The sequence below is a fragment of the Cygnus olor genome, chromosome 8 (genome assembly GCF_009769625.2).
Source record: "Cygnus olor isolate bCygOlo1 chromosome 8, bCygOlo1.pri.v2, whole genome shotgun sequence".
Classification (NCBI taxonomy): domain Eukaryota; kingdom Metazoa; phylum Chordata; class Aves; order Anseriformes; family Anatidae; genus Cygnus; species Cygnus olor.
The window spans coordinates 16,772,995-16,791,623 of record NC_049176.1 but is presented as its reverse complement, the minus strand read 5'-3'; the positions used below and the strand labels follow the sequence as shown (position 1 = coordinate 16,791,623).

Here is an 18,629-nt window from a genome sequence, read left to right as displayed (position 1 = left end):
GTCACTTCACCCCACTAGCCAGGAAAAGCTTTTTCTCTCAGTAAGACGAAATCCAGCACCTGTGCATAGTCCTCTCTGAACTAACTTGCACTCAGATGTCATAGTGAAAGAGAGAACCTGCCGAGTACTTGCTGATGGTAGAAGCAGGAAGAGATTCACAACTCTTGAGTACAAGACCAGGTTTCTGGAGCAACTTCTGGCTTCTCACATTAAGTCTGCCTGTTGTTCTGTTGTTCTTTTGCCTTTCTGTTGTTCTTTTGCCTCCAAACACAACCTGTTCTTTGTTGTGTAGACATGTCTCAACTACTCCTGCATTCCCCTTCTTGATAACTATCCTCTTCAGTTCAAATCGTTTACCCCATGACGGCTTGTTTTGTTTCTCCTCCTCTCTTATTTCTCATTTTTAATTGCCTTTCTGAATCCAGCAGATTTTTCTACTTTTCTCCATGTTCTGCTGGATTCTCCCAACAGTAAGCTCTTGTGCCGAGCATCACAGTTCTACCTGGAGGTGTAGGAACAATCCTGTTCAGCATCCCTACAGGCCTGCAGCATAGCATCTTCAGAGCAGATAGATTCTTTAGGGAACGTAAATAGCAAAAAAAAAAAAAATTAAAGCCCTACTCAGTCTGTAGGAACAAAAATTATTCTGATACACGTAATATGAACATACTTAGGAAAAATTTTAACACCAGGGTAACCCTGCCAAATTTCAACACTCATGGAAGAAAAAGAGCTTCTCAACAAGCAAGAAATATTCTTTGGGCAGACAGAGAAATTGTCTCCTCATAACCTTTACTTGGAAATGAGTAAAGTGTCAAAGCTTAATCACCAAACATGTAGTGTTTAGGACAGATGCCTGCCATGGAAAACGCCAGCAAAGATATTAAAGTTTGGTAGAGTTATAAACTATTCATTTATCAATAGGAAGAAAAGACAATTATCAGTGGAATTGTTTCTAAACTCTGATGGTTGTGACAAGAAACATGACAAGAGAGTCACATGCAAACTTTGAGTTTTCAGTTGGTAACAAGGGGCTCAGTGCTCATAACCAGGAAAGAATGATGACTGCAATCTCAGCTGGACACAGAGGGAAGAATGTGTCTTGTGTGGCATTGTATCAGGAACGCTGAATCTTAAAAGGCACAGACTGTGACAGTGTAAGCTGAAGAACCCTGCAGGGTTGGAGCTGTCATGATTAGCAAGTTTGGGGCAGGGACGAACATGGAAAACTCCTCTTTTGTTGTTCCTTAGAAACTGTTATTGCCACAGGAACTTTTGTCTTGTGACTATGGTCCCCTGCAGTTGGAACTCTAGGCAGGCTGCCTCTTCACTGATGACCACCTTCTGCCTGACCAACATTTGAAAATGGGAAGATTTTCAGAGAAAAAAGAAACAACATTTAAAAGTAGACATTAAAAGTACTGTAAAATTTCCCTAAAAATACACAAGAAGACACAAACGGAAAGCTAAAACCCCTTTTTAGAAATGTGCACGTTCTTGTTTCTCCGGATAGTAAATGCAGGATTGCCTTTCTGCTGTACCAGAGGTGTAAGCAGATGTAAGTGCAGCATGCCATCGAGAGGTGCCGTCTTATTCTACTACAGGAATTTGTGCAGCCTATTAGCAGTTGGTGGAAATGATCCCAAATAAAAGGTTTTTGTGAAACAAGGAATTCTTTTGATAACACTGTTATTGCATGAGAGAACATACAGTATATGTTCACCTCACACTACCTGAGAAAATTATATACAGGACAATACATGCCTTTCAGAAATAATGCTTTAAATTAGTAAAGAAGGAAAAGTTTATCTTTTCTTCTGAAATAATTTTACTTTTTTTACAAGGAAGCCAAAACGTATCTATCAGAAGAAGGATTATAACAAAGCAGCTGGAACTCTGGAACCTCTGTAATATATTGCACATTTTAATCATGTTTGATACAACAGTCTTTATATGGATATCAATTACACTAATGACTCTTACATAATACCCTTGGGTGTCTAAGGGATGTGTATTGTCACCTCCCCTTTGTCATAAAAATAGAGAGCAGTTCTATATACACACTAAAGTAGTTTCTTTCATTTTTATATAATGAATGAGTAACACTGTAAAAAAAGACATTTTATCCCATATTAGTTTAGCAAACAGAAGAGATTTCACATATGACAGTGCTAAATATACTCTTAAGCTGCTAATAAAGACAAAGCCTGAGGGGAAAAATTCTAATGATGAGCAATGCCAGAAGTTTTTATTTCTGGATCTAAAGTAAAAATGTTTCACTTAGGTATAGTTTTAGAGGCATCAGAGAAGAAACCAAGGTTTCCAATAATTTTTATCTCTAATAAAATCACTTGAATTAATTTGAGCAACGTTACAGCACTGAAAAATGCTTTTAAAGGTACTGTTATTTGCATAACTTGTCTGTGTGCATTTTATTGAGTAATGAAAACTGAAAGGTTTCATCTGTAAATGATCTACACTTTCCCAAGCTATTTCCTAGGAAACACGACAGACTCAGTGGCAGTCTATAGGTGGCTGGCAGGACACAAGACCTTGTTTTTCCTTATTCCCACTAAAAGAACCAGAGAATCAGACAAAGGGGGAAACCCGTTTCATCATATATTTGTTGAATTTTAAAGCAAGCACTTCCGTATTCTCTCCCTCTGAACTGGTACCACCTTAAACACTTGCAAAAGTTAAGTATCCCCTGCCTAAAAGTTTTCCTAATACTTACATGGGAACACCAGTGTGCAATGGCAAAGGTGCTGTTAAGCTGTGGTCACTGTCTGCTCTATTGAATAAGATTATTTATTTATTATCATTATTTTCTGGTAATTGTGTCAGCCTGCACCCATCTGGGATGCCTTGGCTTATGCATGGGGTTGTAAATTCTTTAGGCCAAGGGCCTAAAAGGCCTTTGTAGCATTTATAAAATATATAGAAGAGTATTTATGACTAGGGCTTTTACTGATGGAATACAAGTAGGAATAAAAAAGACCAAAAGTACACAGTGTGATTAATATTTCCATTTTCTTTGTGCTCAAATACCTGTAATTCTCCAAGTAGAATTATGCAGCAATGTAGGCAAAGAAGTGTGGCTTCATGAACACAGCAGTCTGCCATGCCTAACTTACCACAGAGTGTTTTCCTTATCAGAGGAACTTTGACTGCTTTGGTAACCTAAGTAATAGCATGACAATTAAATTTATCCCAACGTTTTCCTTAAGTTTAGCTGCTTATGAGATTTTCATATATTTTTCTCTATCCGAAAGTTCAAAGCCTTCTAACATATTTCTCAGTGCTAATTAAATCCTTATGATACTGTGAGTTGGCAGGAATTCTACTGCATTTGCACAAAGGGAGCCTGGTAATGGGACCACTCCCCAGAATCCTATGTCGCTGTGTGGTGCCCTGGAATTTGTTGTCCTCCTGCAGCCCTATCGTTTTGAAGTTTTTTCAATCATCCACAAAAACTAAAGGAACTCATAGGAACCTGAATATGGCAAAGCAATTTGTATTCATGCGTGTTTTCTCAATCTTAGTTTTGACCTTCTGAGATAATGTATAAAAATACACGTTGGATAGCTTCAGATGATTTTTTCATTTGTAATTATTTAACATTGATTTTGATTCAGCTATAAAAGCTGATGTGCCTTTCCCATTTTGAACAAAAAAGTAAAACTTCCAGGATATTTAAATATTAAAATGTGGCAATTGCATATGCATAGCAAGTAACTACCTCTCTAAGATACTTCAGAAAAATTGTATTTAGTAGAGTACTTGTGATAAATTATGTATTTATTGTAACAGGGTCAGAAGCTGTTACAATTTACTGTACTTGGTCAAAAATTCATTTTTATAAAAAGTACTTCAGTGTCTCAATGTACATTTAAATGAGAACTTGGATGCGCGAACCACATTGATTTTCATGGGAAGCAAGTTAAACATCTGAGGTCAAATTCTGCTGTGACTTACAATGGTATAAAAAAAAAAACATAGCATGGCAACTCTACCAATTTTGATATATTTAGCTTTTCCTTATAGATAAAAATATTTTTAAAAATTTGGAATTTTGCATGTATTTTCCAAGAGTAGGCTATGCACAGTGTACATAGTACTGCTGTTTTGCTAATAAGTAATGCAGGAGAAAGGCTTCTAACAGAGCAAATGCCTGAAAGGCAAGTGGCAATAAGTGTAATATTGGGTTTGAATCTTAATACAGAGCTGTGTTTCAAAAACTGTTATTCATGTGCCTATACATATACTACACGAATATAAAATCAGTTCTCAAACTTTCAGTTCTTTAATTACTACATACTTACTACTTTTCTGTTTGTCCTGTTGTCACTAGTAGTACCTGCCAGAAACCTTTACATCATGGTTTTCTGTAGGTATCCATAATAAACTCGAATAATGTCACTGTTAATGGAAGCTTTAGAACTGGGACTGAGAAGAAGTTCTTAACCCACAAATGTGTGTTCTTTCTTTATCATAGTGTACTCTGCCTAGGTTTTGCAGTTATAAACTTTTGGGAAAAAAATGTTTTTTCCTGTCTCTGTCAAGCAGTCAGCAATTGCAGCAACTGCCAAAACAGTATGAGAAGAGTAATACTATAATCTATGGCTGGGTCTTTTCAGACAAAGGAACTGAACAACCGCTTATAATGTACTGGAAACCCCAATGACAGCCAGCCTTTCTGGGTGGGTGGGTGGGTGGATGGATGGATGGAGAAGAGAGAGAGAGATGCCTTGGACCACTTCCCAGTACCCATCTGACCTAGTTCACAGTTCAAGCAAATCTTGCCAAGAAAACATGCTTTTCCTATTGTGTACTTATTTAGTCCTAAAATTCATCACGTTTCAAGAAAAAGAATTCAGGTTTCAGATTCTCCTCAAGACCCTGGGCAGTTGTGCTTGCAGTGCATGTAATTGTAAAATCGTGCTTCTCTTTTTCCATTAAGAAACCTAAAAAGTTGCTGCTGTCTCTGAATGCTACCTATGCAATGCATTGAATGCGATAGGAGTCAGTAGAAAAACATAGCAGGCGACCGTGTACTTAAAGGCTCTGACATTGTGCATATGCATAGCTAGGCCAAAAAAAAAAAGTATCGCGAACAACCTACATACCAACATTTCCTAATTTGCAAATACTTGCCTGCAGCCTCAGTACTGCGACATGACCACACTGCTTTCATGTTGCAGAGGTTACACAGTCTGTAAGAGGAGTGATTGCAGTGCTGTGTAGACACTCATAAGAGCTTAAATTAGCCAGCTCCAATCTTGGTAGCTGTCTTGCTCTAGCACAAGTGACTGCCTGCTGCAAAATCTCCATGACAGGTAGGGTTAATTGGCCCACATTAAGCCTTATGCTACCATGGCAAGACAGCAACAGTATCTGGTTTAAAGTTAGCTTCCATCTATTGATCTCATACAGTCATTGCTCTGTTGACCAGTCCCTATTGTGAAACTATAATCCAGAAATACTCATTCTAATATATTACAAAAGACTTCAAACATACTTAAGTACACAATATGTCCACATTTCCCCATCATCAAATTTTCTCACAGACAACATGGAACAGTTGTGTATTAAAATGCAGCTTGCATGCACCTATAAAACAACATTAAAGTACAAAAATTATTGCGATTCCTTCCCTAAGGGAATTTACCTGACAGAACTTATTTAATTTCTACTTCAGAAGTCTTCACCACGAAAGACTACATCCACTTTCCAACACTTGAAAAGAATGGTGAATAAAAAATGGCCTCTGTGTTCAACATAACCTGAAGGAAAGGGAAGATGCATCACAAAGGGAAGACAAGAACAAACTTATAAAGCAAGGAATTTGCTCAATATTTAAGTGACTGCTAGAAAGCTTCCTTTCATTTTACTAATTTGGAGGCCATGTATTTTCCTGGAGATGTAGCTCTATGTACTCTTTCCCATGCAAGAACAAAATGATGCTTAATTTCTGTAAAAACAAGCAATTCAGGAAAATATTAAAGCAAGAACAGAACTTTCATTAATTAGGATTTTCTTAATTATTAACTGTTGCATAACCGATTTTGGTAAGCCCTACCTCATCTCTACTGTTCTGGTGGTACATGAAATTTAGAGGGAATCAGCTTATGTTTCTCTGAAGTATGTGCATTAAATGAAATTGATCCCATTTTCTTGTTTCATACCCATATATCTGGGTAGCATTGATAATTCCAGAGAAGCAACACTGACTTTATACTATTACTCTCATTTCATACTGAAAATGCAGTAGAACTTGCGTGCTACATATGTACTTTGGATTCCTTAGTTGTTTGATCACATTGATGAAGGGATATGCAATCAATCTCCCACTAAGACAGTGAGTGGTATTGGCCATAACTCATTACTCCATCAAAGGATTTGGCATTTCAATCGATGGGAAATGATGTGTGATCATTCTAATTTATTATACATCATTTCCCATCAATCGGTGTGCTGAAGCCTTGACATAATAAGTAGTTACAGACACTGTCAATCATTCTTGGTCAAATACCTCTGAATGCCACCATTCGGTACACCATCAGCAATTCATCCAAACTGCAAATACACATCCAAAATACTCAGCAAGCAGAATTTAACCAAAGGTACCTGAAGAGAGTCATGAAAGTGCTCAGAATGATCTCAAAAGCTTCAAGAACATAAGGAACAGAAGAAAAGAGAGTTATCATGAAAGTGCACTTCTAAAAAATGCATGAAAATTGTGAAAACATCTCTGGAGGGACAGTAAGTTCACCTGGGAAAAGACTGAAGAAGTGTAAGCTCCAATATTGCACTGGGAATCTCCACTAGGAGATTATAGTGGGATCATGGACAGTGCTGCCCACATTACTATAAGATCAATCTAAATTCTGCTTATTTGTGTCAGCACAGTTCCTTTTGACTTCAGTGGAGTTGCATGTGTACATAAAGCCAGGCCACAGTCAGTCTTTACCTTATTAATGAGATTACAAATCTTGATTATCACTCCAAAACCTTCAACGTTCCTTCCATCTCCAAAATTCCCCTTATGGTTCCCTATTTATAATTCTTTTTAAGGTTTCCTGTTTACTCTGATGTGAACATTGCCAAAATGACTCCCTTTATTAATCATGCTTTTGAAAGTAATTAAATGTAGCTCAGCACTTTTCTTCATACAGTAGTATATTCTACAATATTGCTGCGGCACTCTAAATATCAGCAATGTCCAAAAGGCTACAGATTCTCTCCAATCCAGAAAAGTGACAACAACCACACTCACTGTGACGTTACTTATTAAAGCAAAACAAAGGAGTTGGAGTCCCTGATCCTTGTGGGTCCCTTCAAGTTAGGGATATTCTACGTTCTGTGAAAACATGGTTTCAGTGATAATTCTTCTAGTGGAATTATTTCAGGAATCCACTCGCCCTCTACACCTACTTACACCTCTTTGCTACCAGATTATTGTGACATTTAATAATTAGTGGTTATTCTTTCATAGGGATGTGATTAACTCCTCTAGTTAGAAACTGCCATCCCCCTTAAGAAAGCACTACTCATTTTTGAACCAAAACTAGAACTTTCTCTTTAGAATTTGGTTGTATTTAATCCAGTCATTGGGTACAGAATACATTGCCAACACAGACAGGCAAAGCATTCATGATACCAAAGAGCCAATGAAACGTTATGAAAAAATAGCATTTAAGAGAACTTTCAGAGTACAAAAATAAGCAAAAGCTGGATGATTAACTCCTATTGAAAGCCAGACAATGCCTTCCCTAAGATAGCAAGTGCTCCTGTAGTACATCTCAGATGTCAGACTAGATGATCCAGCAGGTCAGGTCTAGTTCCACTGTATGTTATCCTCTCTCATCCCTAGCCATTCTTCTATGTTTTACTGTTTCTCTCCCTATAAAACAATTTGCACAGTTTCTCTTACACACCTCATCATTGTCACCATCTCTCTTTCTTCAAGATATTGCCTTGTCTTACTGTGTGACAAATGTAAAAGCTATTGTATTGAGTTCCATCTAGCAATATCTCATTATTGGTAAGCTGGTTAGAGATAGTTTGTATGAAACTGCTACATAAAAACAGTACACTGAATCACCCTTCTTTCTGCTCATCCATCCTTCCTATACTCTTCATTAGATTTGTCAGCTTAAAATAATACAATACTGGACAGTTTAATGTGGCCCCAAAATTGACAGATTTATTTATTCTCTTACTATGAAATATTCTGCTATCCCTTTCTAGTCTTATTCCTCCAGTTCTTGTGTGCTGTTCCAGTCCCTTTACCAGCCTCCAGCCTGATCTTTCCTTACAATGGCAGCTCCCTGAGAAAGGCAATCCATACCCTCTACTGGACGTTAAAAATGAAAAATATTACTAAAATAAGGTCAAGCCAAGTTAATACTTTTTTTTAAAAATCCCCACATTTTTGCATATACATACATATTGTGAATTGGTGGGGCTTTGTGGTGAGAACTACTTCTGAGAGAGCCTTAGTCAAGTGAGTCTACACGCAAGAAGCAGTCACCAGGCAAACCGCTCAGAGGGTATTTACCTGCTGACAATTCTGAACTTGCAAACACAAGGATTCAACTGGGAAAGATCATTTTAAGAGTTCTAGTACCTTCTTTTCCAAATAGGGACATAAATGTTACTACATCTAATCAACATATACAGAGTGATATTTGAAATTAGAAATTCAAATACATGCAACAATCTGCTTGCCAACAATCTCCAGACCAAAAATTATTCAGATAAAGTATTTGGTGAATAATTTTGAATAGCAAATTCATCTGAGAGAATCAAAAGCAGCTCACAGACAATTCACAAATGAAAAAAAGTTATACATGCTAAATCATTTATTATGAACTATTTTTCATCTCTGTTCTGTTAATTTGTTTTTCCATTCCAGTCAAAAGGAGGTTCAGAAAGAAGGGAAAAAGGAAAAAAAAATCCTTTTCTTATTTGGCATCTTTAGGTAATTCTTGAGTAATTACCTATTTATTGAGAAGTGAAGAAGTTGAATGTTGATCCAGTCAAGGAGAAAAAAGTCCATCCTAGTGAAAAGATTGTGTATAAAGTTCTAGCCTGATAAGATTTGAAATGAGACTTGAAGGCCTCCCAAACACAGGTCTCATAATTAACAGACTTTTAACTATAGCTGCATTGCCAGGTGCAAATTTAATAAAAGATTATAAATGATAGATGAACCGTATTTCCAGCAGCTGTTTGTAATCCCAAGCAAAAATCTTCATTAAGACAGTGTTAACGTTGTAAATGCTTATCTATTAATTTAAAGTACTGTGAAACATCAAACATTATTCATTTAGAATACTGCAGTGAAATACAGGCTAAGAAATCATGCTGTAAATAAAACTTTAAAACATTAAGTTTTAAGTCAGACCATCCAAAGTTGTAGTTAATAATGTCAACCTTCCTGCAATCTTCAACAGATTGCCCGGGGAATCAGCTGAGCTCCTCAGGAGCATAGCTTAGTGTTACCTAAAATCCAGCTGCAAGACCAGGGTTTTGGTATGCTGGAATTGAAGTCCACCACGTTTTGATAGATACAGTAGAATAAAACAAAAACGCCGGCTCCAGCATTGGCTTTGCTGGAGTTGCTGATGCTGGGCAACTTCCAGGGTTGCGTTCTAAGCGCAACCAGCTCTGCTGATATGCTCCAAAATTTTGTTAAAAATACACATTTTTTATATTGATCCCCTTTAATACGATTTAAAAGTAAACAGTATTTGCAGGGAATAAAGAGAGTATTCCTTATCATTCCCCTTTAAAGGAGCATAGATAAGTTTAAATTCTGATCTGGAGGAAGTTCCTTTCCTGACACATTGTGTATGAGAGCTTCTTACAACAGCAGCAGTGTATACTTACTGCCTTGCTATAGGAAATCTCACAAAAGCCCTTCTTACCTGAAGCCTCTACCATTTTCACAGAGCTATAGCTTCAGCAATGCAAAGTATGAAATATCTTCATTTGGCTCCAAAATTTACCCCATAATGTGCGTTAACAACTATGGCATGTCAGATCACTGTTTGTTGTTATGCTTTGTGACAAGGGTTTTTACAGTATTTTAGCAAGAAAAGCAGCATATGGGAACACCTCCACCACACCCAGACCTGTTCATAAAATTAAAAACAAAGAGGGAATCTACTTATTACTTTTATTCCATTTATCCCATGCAGACCTTACAAAGAGACGGACCCTAAAAAAAATCCATTAAAAATTCACCAACTTTTCTTGATAAGAGCTACAAAGACTTAAGATTAATTTCCACATCTCACATTTTATTTCACATTTGGATTTTGAGTAAGCTTCTAGCATAAAAAATATCCTGCACCAAACTGCAGAAAACCTCTACCTAGATAAGTTCAATTAAATAAATAGTCTGGTGGATGCTTAGTAATGATTACTTGTATGTCAAAAAGTTGCAAGATCAAATGTAGAAATTCCTTGACAAAGCTACCATAAATATGGCATTTGTCTCCAAAGAGGCCTTGTTCTTCAACCCTCTTTCCCTTCCATCCTCACTTTTTCATACTTGACAATGTGTAGAACAGTTTCTAATGACCATTAGCATTTCTAAAGATGTAACAGCTGCACTATTTCAGTTTCCAACTAAAACATACTTCTAAACATACTTCTAAAAAAACATACTTCTAAAACATACTTCTCCTTACTTCTAAAGCAATCTCCCTTTTAGTTACGTTTCTTTCCCCTCCCTTCCTCCTACTCAATGTTTAAACCTCTTTTCTTTTCCCCTTAAGCAACAGGAAGTGAAATTCCATTTGATCATTTGCATGATGAATACATGGCTAACAAGAGATACAAAAGCTAGTCTGTTGAGTAAAAAGATCTATAAGCCACTATAATAATCATTTAAATCAGACAACTCTTCTGTATCCTTTGTCTCTCTTTGCACTGCTTACTTAATATTCCATATTTAATAAAAAAAAAGAAAAGGTTCATAGTTAATCTGTGTCCTCTGTCTTTATATGTTGCGTGCACACTTTAAAAGCACTCCTTTTTACGTGTATAGAGAGAAAGATGCACCATACAGAAAAAGATTTTGCAGAGCAGCTTGCGGACCAAATAAAATTGTCATTTCTTACCTGAAAAACAATCCACTGCCATCTGGGGAGAAAATGCCAATAGAGTCAATGTGGTGTGCGAGTCAATTTTTCCTTCTGGATTCAAAGCGCCACCAAGTACAATATCTGCAAGGAACCAAATTTTGATGGGAATTACACCACTAAAAATCCAGTAAAATTCCAATGACTGAATCGGATTATTCCCCCACATTTTATCTATGTAAAGAGTAAAACAATTTGGCCTAATCCAGACAAAAACAAACTTGCAGACAGATAAAGGAGAAGGGGGAAATCGATAGTAAGAAGGGAAGCATGATATGCTCACATTATACTATATGATGCAGATAAAATAATTTTAATCCAAGCAGAATGTTATGCCTACGTGACCTTTCAATATTCTTTATGAGCTGTGCCCTCAAATGAGGTAAATAAGCAGCCAGCAAAGTGTTCGTAAAGTGTACCCCCTATTGAATTCTGTGAAACAAATCATATTTCAAGAGCAAATGGAATACAAAAAAAATAGAATTAAAATATTAATTATTCTTGACAGGCCTTATATGGCCTGTACCTTTAGACACTGAAAATGTGTTCAATGTTAACAACAAGGCCTATATGTAAAAGTAAAGAGAAAGTGTGAATCAGGGTTGCAACAATGTCTTTTTTATATATAAGGAATTATTAATTGTTTAGCAAATTGATGTGTTTTGTCTAATAACTGTGTCTCCATAACATGGAGACAATGTAAGTTTATACAACAAGGCTTTAGCACCCAGTATCAGCCCTTGGGTACTGGCACAACATCCAACAAATCCACTGCAAATAGTAGGCTCCTCCTGTTTCAATACAGCTTGTTTTCTTGACTTGCTGATTTTTTTAACATAGCGATTATTCTGTTTTTTTCCGCAAAAATTAACAAACCTACAGTCTATAAGTTTATGCACATTTTTACCACATGCAGAAACTGGTATAAGCAAGCAGCAGTCATTTTGATATGACAGATTAGAATGGCACAGAAGGAGCAATTTTGGTGTTTCAAGTTAATAATAGGAAAGATTTACCCTCTATGATACATTATGTTAAAAACCCACTTTATAGCCATGTTTAAATAAGGTTCTTATTTAGATCAGAGAGATTAACAACTCTGAAAAAAGTCATTCCAAACTATGAGACACCCATTTGCAAAATACAGGTATGCATTTGTAATACATCATAAGATTGGTTAAGGCATCAGAGTATATTGCTTCACCTTCCATACAATTTTTTACTTATGAACAAAATGCATGCATTTTGGGTCAAATATAATCAGTTAAGGGGACAACCAAGCTTAGAAATAAAACTACCATAGTAAAATATTCAGCCCACTCCACTTATAATTCAAGTCTTTCAAAAACAAGGAAATTTAGTTAAGACTTATACAGTATCCTTAGCCCCATGTTCCTATGTTTTTCCCTAGATGCAACAGTTAAAAGAAAACAGTAGTCTCCACACTGATCTTTGCTTTGCTTTTACAATGCCTTTCTCTTCACTTTTATACAGCCTTTATGTTATTTCACCTTCGGAAAAGGAGAACTGCATTTTGTAAATAACTTTGAAAAGTGCTGCCTGCTGCAGAAGACATAGAGATTTGCTTTATTCTTTTACTTATAGAAAGATTTATGAAATACAGTAGAAAGATGGATTCAACCACAAGGCAGATAGCTGGTTTCCAAACCCTAAAAAATTTCTGAGGTGTTCAAAGCAAAAGGTTTTTTGTTCAGTCAGTTACAGAAATAAGGGCCAGCCATGAAATTCAGATCTTCAGTTAGATTTGGAAACACTCGCTTCCCACTAAATTTTGGGCGTTCTGATCTGCATTTAGATCCCTATCTGCGACAAAGGCTACATTAATTTAATATGTTATAACAAGAAAAATTCATTCTTGCCACAGACATTAAAAAAATAAAATTCAAAGACGAATCATTCTTCGAAGGAAACAAGGGCCCCATCTGCTGATGTTTAAAATGTACTACATTAACACACGCACCACAGTGTTACCGCAGATAAGAATGGTATTGAAATGAATCGCAAAGACAAATCACTACATTAACTGTGATGCATTATTCTGGCATTTCTTTCATAGGTAACAAAAGTTTTTGCAGCCCCTTGGGTTAACCCATTTCCACTGATGATGAGAGCTTTGCTTATGAAAAAACTAGGAGGCTAGAAAGGAAGGGAATTTAGGCAGGAACACACAGCAATAAAAGAAGAGAATACAGCCATGCCTGTACATAACAAAACAAAATTATGTCTACACAAACAGGGAGCAGCTACAGAAAATAATAAATCATTGCTATTTAAATCACACCCAATGTGCTCAGATTAGGAATAATTAAAATGTCCAAACACACAAGTAGGATTTCAAGAACAACAATGAAAGCAGGCATCTGGGAAATGTAAAAGTCAAACTTTTCTAAAGATTAAAACATCTTGTTAAATAATCTAATGGTTGTTTATTGAGAGTTCTTAAAACTAAGCGCTGTTTTGTTTATTGAAATCCCCCACACAGCAAGCTTTACATTATCTTATGGCAAAAAAAAAATGTCAGCTTAATGAAGACAAACCAAATGTGTTTATCATGGACAAGAATATTTCAAACACTGTACCAATAAAAAGCCAGCAGTTGAATTTCTAATCATCTCATATGGCTGTATTCTGCAATAAAAAAAAGAGCATTTTGGAAGCAGTAAAATACTTTTGTTCTACGTGGCTACAACGTACAAAAGGTTTGTCCTGATATACCTGCACAAAGCATGTGCCTGGTCTCTCTTCCATAGCAGCATGGCAAATGAACCTCTGCTTAATGCTGAAGAAATCATTAACAAAACAAAACAAAACAAAAAAAAAAACTTGCTTCTTTTCTTCTCTCTTGGACTAACTAGAACTACAGCGAAAGCAAGCCAGGTGTTACTTGCATGAACTGCCCTATGCCCAGAACTGTAACTCTGCCATGGCAAACTCTGCAGTCTGCTTTATCCTACCTCAATGAGTTTCTGTGCCATAGATCCTGTTTTCAGGTATGGTGCTGAAGGTTGTCACCAAGTCAGACAGTCAGTGCTATAGAACAAAATCCCACGAGTCACTGACGTTCTTATGAATACATTCTAACACATGGTCAGAGCATACATGGAATTCACAAAATTCTTAGTCTTCACTACCAAAACCTTATGAAACTTGAAACGATTATCAACTGGGCAGAGGTCAGAAGGCAACATGCAAAACTTCTTACTGCGTGGATAAAAACAGTAATTAGAAATTCAGTGCTAGTGAACTCTTCAGCGAACATTAATGTAATCCACATGATAAACAGTGCTGGCCCAGCTTTTGCCTGAATAAATTAAAATTCAGAGCAGTCTGAATAAAGTTCCCAGACGTGCTACCAAAGTTCAAGGCATAAAACAAAAATATAAATAAAACTTCATAGCGTAATTGGATCTATGTGGTTCTCTGGCATTTTCTTATAACTGCATCTTTAGAAGAGTTCCTTCTATCAGCTTTTGTATTACAAACCCTATGCAGTCATGTCCACAGTCTGATCATTAAAGTGTACTTTAGGTGGAAATATGTTAAATGAGGGATTTGTACAGAGGAGTAGCTAGACAACCTCACCCATCTCAGAACAACAGAGCATGAGACTAAGGGCCACGAAATTTACCATTCATTTTAGCACTAGCATTCCGGGTTGTATTTATGCATGTGTGGGTTTTTTGTTATTTTTTGTTTTATAAAGTGTGCCTTTTGGGGCATGTTATTTGGTTGATCATTATCACACATAAAGGAGGAAAACAATTAAAAGCTGTCAGAAATAATCTTGTTCGAAAAAGTGCCTGGGAAAAACACAAGCACTCTCCTTCTCGATTGCAGATAACACCAAGTAACTTTGCTATCCCCCTTCATTAGAACACACATCAATCTCCAGTGTGATAATATATGTCGGGAAAAGTAATTATATCTGCATCAGTTACGAGCGTGTTAGCAACAAAGCCACTGCAACTGCATGTTGTGAAAGGTGAATCTACTGCTCTTGGTGAAGCTACACATTGCATGGCAAGCTGACCCAACTGGTTACTGCTGCTGAAATAGGAAGAGCTCAACTCTGCCACCTGCTCACAATTTGGTGCTCCCCACCATCCATGCACTCCTGCCTCCTGCCTCTGGCTCTTACCTGTTAGCTGTTTTAGCTAGGCAAAACAGTGAAATGTGATGCAGCAAACCAAGAGGACAGGATAGGATCTGCCTATGGAACTGAGCCGAGCAAAGAGTTTGACAGGCACCAGAGTCTGTGTGGGGAGCAGGCAGGGTGTCAGTACTGGGAAGAGGCCTGGGGAGGCGAAGGAAACAAGGAAACGTGTCCCCTTTTGGCAGTGTCAGCACAGCTGAGGCTGTAACTTGATCCTGAATTTCTCAGCTGTGCTGCTGCATTTCTGCAGCATTCAGAAAGCAAGGTATTTCGAATAGCGTGCGCCCTGCCCCACCAACACGATTCTCACTGCTTCACAGGTGTGCCAGTGTTCCGCTTTGGGGTTTCTGTCTACCTGGGGATCCAGCAGTATCTCATCACACAGCAGATGAAGAATAAAACTAGCTAGGGATGATAACATTTAGTATTTACTCGAACCGCTGTCTCACAATCTACATAACTTTATAAAAAAGCAATAATTAGTGATCACACCTCCATAAATGCTTCAGTCAAATATTACTAAGTCTCAAACGAGGTACATGCTCAACCTAACACATGTTTCAGTCTCATTGACTTCTATGGCATGAAACATATAACAAAGACACATTTGAAATCAACAGTGTTAGGACCTACTTACCTTCCAAGTACCACAGAAGAATCAACAACTCAAGTGGCTGGCTATTTCAATGCTTTTCTTGAGCAAACAGCAATATATATCACATTACACACATACAGCTGCCTTGTAAATCTCAGCTACTTCCATTGGGATCATGCATTTCCAAAAGCAAGTAGTTACTCACCATCCCAATAAGCAGTGCCCCCACTCCCCTTTATTGCCTCAGAAGACATCTTTTTAAATGAATGCCATGGCTTGCATGTAATTCCTTCATGTTTTAAACTGACATCAATTTCATCATGTTGTTCCCTTTTTCTTCATATACAAACACTATTTTATATAACATTATTTACAACTGCCCCCTTTTGATTTTATTTTGCCTTTGAAGAGTCACTTAACATTCTTTGGGAAAGATGTAATATTGAATAAAAAGAAAACATACTTTGGATAGACAAACATATGTAAGCTGTAGCTCAGCAGAACTGGTAAGATAACTGAAAATTTGGTGAATTACCTTGTGAACATTTTTGAACAATTCCTGATTTATATTTTTTCAGTTCTTTTTTTACTTTCTTCCTCTCTTTTTCAAGCCATCATAACACATTTTAGTTTTATAAGGGAAAACACAGCATTTCCAGAAATCTGATTGGCAGACATAAAGGCTGGCAAGCACAGAGGGTGCCTTTTTGATTTAATAATGATGACTTATATCTTCTGTTTTGAAAGACCCATAAAACAGAATGGAAGTCTCCTTTCAAACCTAGAATTTCTATACCACTGCTTATGTTTGGAAGAAGCAGCTCATTTTGGCTGCTTTTGGTCTCTTTTGGAGGCATCTATTGATGCTTACTAACATGTTAATGAACAGCATTGCAGTGGTGAAAGTCCTGGATCCGAGGCTTTTTGGAGCTTATTAAAACTTCTCTTTTATCAGCCAGAAGAGATGCTGTAATGTGACACCTGAAAGTGTGCTGTCTCTGAAGTGCTCCCAGTCACTGCTGGACCACAGAGCAACACACGGGGCTGAAATGAACATCATCACAAATAAGACCTGCACAGACTTTGCAAACACATAAAAAGGAAAAAAGCTGAGACTGAAGTTACAGGATAAAAGGTATGTTCCCGTTACTTTTGTCTTTAGTTAGGTTCCTACTCAGACTTCTCATGTTTTTAGTGCACTATTTGCCATATGCCTAGACCTCATTAAAAAGTAAAGTTACCTTTTATTTATCAATAGTTCTACAGCCACGTGTCTGGAACACACATAGTGTTATTCCAGATGTAGGGAACACACAGTGCATTTTGGAGCTGCTAAAGTCCAAACAAAACCCAACAACAATAACCACTAAATAAGAAAAGATTTAGACGTGAAACCACAAATAAGGAACAGTTAACTTTCTCTTGATAGAGATAATGAGTTTCAGATTTCAGGTGTGTGTGGGTAGGTGTGATTTTAAAGCCCCCTTATCTTCTAAGAAATTCAGGGACACCAAAGAAACACCTGAAAAAGTATTTTGTCCCTGTACCAGCAATTCAGTTCAAACGTTTCCCTTCCCAGACAGACATAACCATTGTTTAGGTGACAGCCGGGTGGGGGCCTTCTACCACTCAAAAGATATCTCGTATTGTACTATGCAATGACCCTTAAAATTGTTATTGCATTATATTATAATTGTAGTGTATTTAGCTGTGAAATTGCATGGACACTTTTGTGCCTCTACATTTCTAAGCACTCTCCCTACTTGTAAAGTCAAACAGCATTTTGTTTCCAGCGTTCAGTGATGACTATCAGTGGAGACAGAAGCACGTATGCACATGCACACTTTCTCTCTGTTCTTTCACAGAGAATTTACATCTGTTTCTTCTTGGTTTGTTGTTTTTTGTTTTCTTTCAGACCAAGGCTTTCTTTTCTTTCCATACAGAGGAAACCTTGTAATAATGAATAAGCATGTCCAATAACCTAACTATAATGGAAGTATGCTCAGAGGAAATTGATAATGTTGCCAGCTCCCATTATTTTTGTAAGAGTCATGTGATATTTGCTATTTCTCTTAAAAGCCAGACTGCTAAAATCATGCAAGTAGATATGAATTTGAACTGCCATTAAAAAAAGTGTCTACACATCTCAAAAATGAAGTAAAACTTGAAAATATGAACCAAAACAACCCAAAAGGGCTAAAACAACAGAAGACAAATTTAAAAAAAAAAAAAGGGGGGGGGGAATAAATTAAGTCAGAATTTTAAGGATTTCTTAATTTTAACTCAGTCCTGAAAACTTGGATCTGACAGGTAGTGCCAGCTGGCTAAAATCCTCCAATAAATGCTGAGCATTAAGATGTAAGGAACAGGGGGAAGACGAGGGAGGCATTCTCCCACTTAGGACGTGAATCAGCTTCCCAGGAGAGTGTTCCTGGCCAGCATCTGTAGCAGTAGCACCAAACAGAGCTTCGTTGCTGATTCCATCTTTGCCACCCAGGCCTCACTGCACCTCTCCCCTAAGGGTTGCTATGCTCCAAAATCTGGAGCTAACCCAAGAAGTATTTACTATTTTGTACATCCAAATACTTCTTTACGTGTACAGATCCTAAAAGAACAGGATGTGGTTACTTCAGAAGGACAAAAAAAAATTCTCTCTGTTCAAGTAAGTAAAGCTAGGCTTTTATTTTTAATGGCTATAACAACACTG

General features: G+C 37.1%; 1 long non-coding RNA gene across 1 annotated transcript in view; it reads right to left on the bottom strand.

Moving 5' to 3' along the window:
* LOC121074408 overlaps positions 1 to 18,629 on the bottom strand; it is a 504,929-nt gene that overhangs the window by 370,713 nt on the left and 115,587 nt on the right. The window contains exon 4 of the long non-coding RNA XR_005822307.1: positions 11,133 to 11,237. This is a non-coding gene — a long non-coding RNA (uncharacterized LOC121074408). The remainder of the gene's footprint in view (positions 1 to 11,132; positions 11,238 to 18,629) is intronic.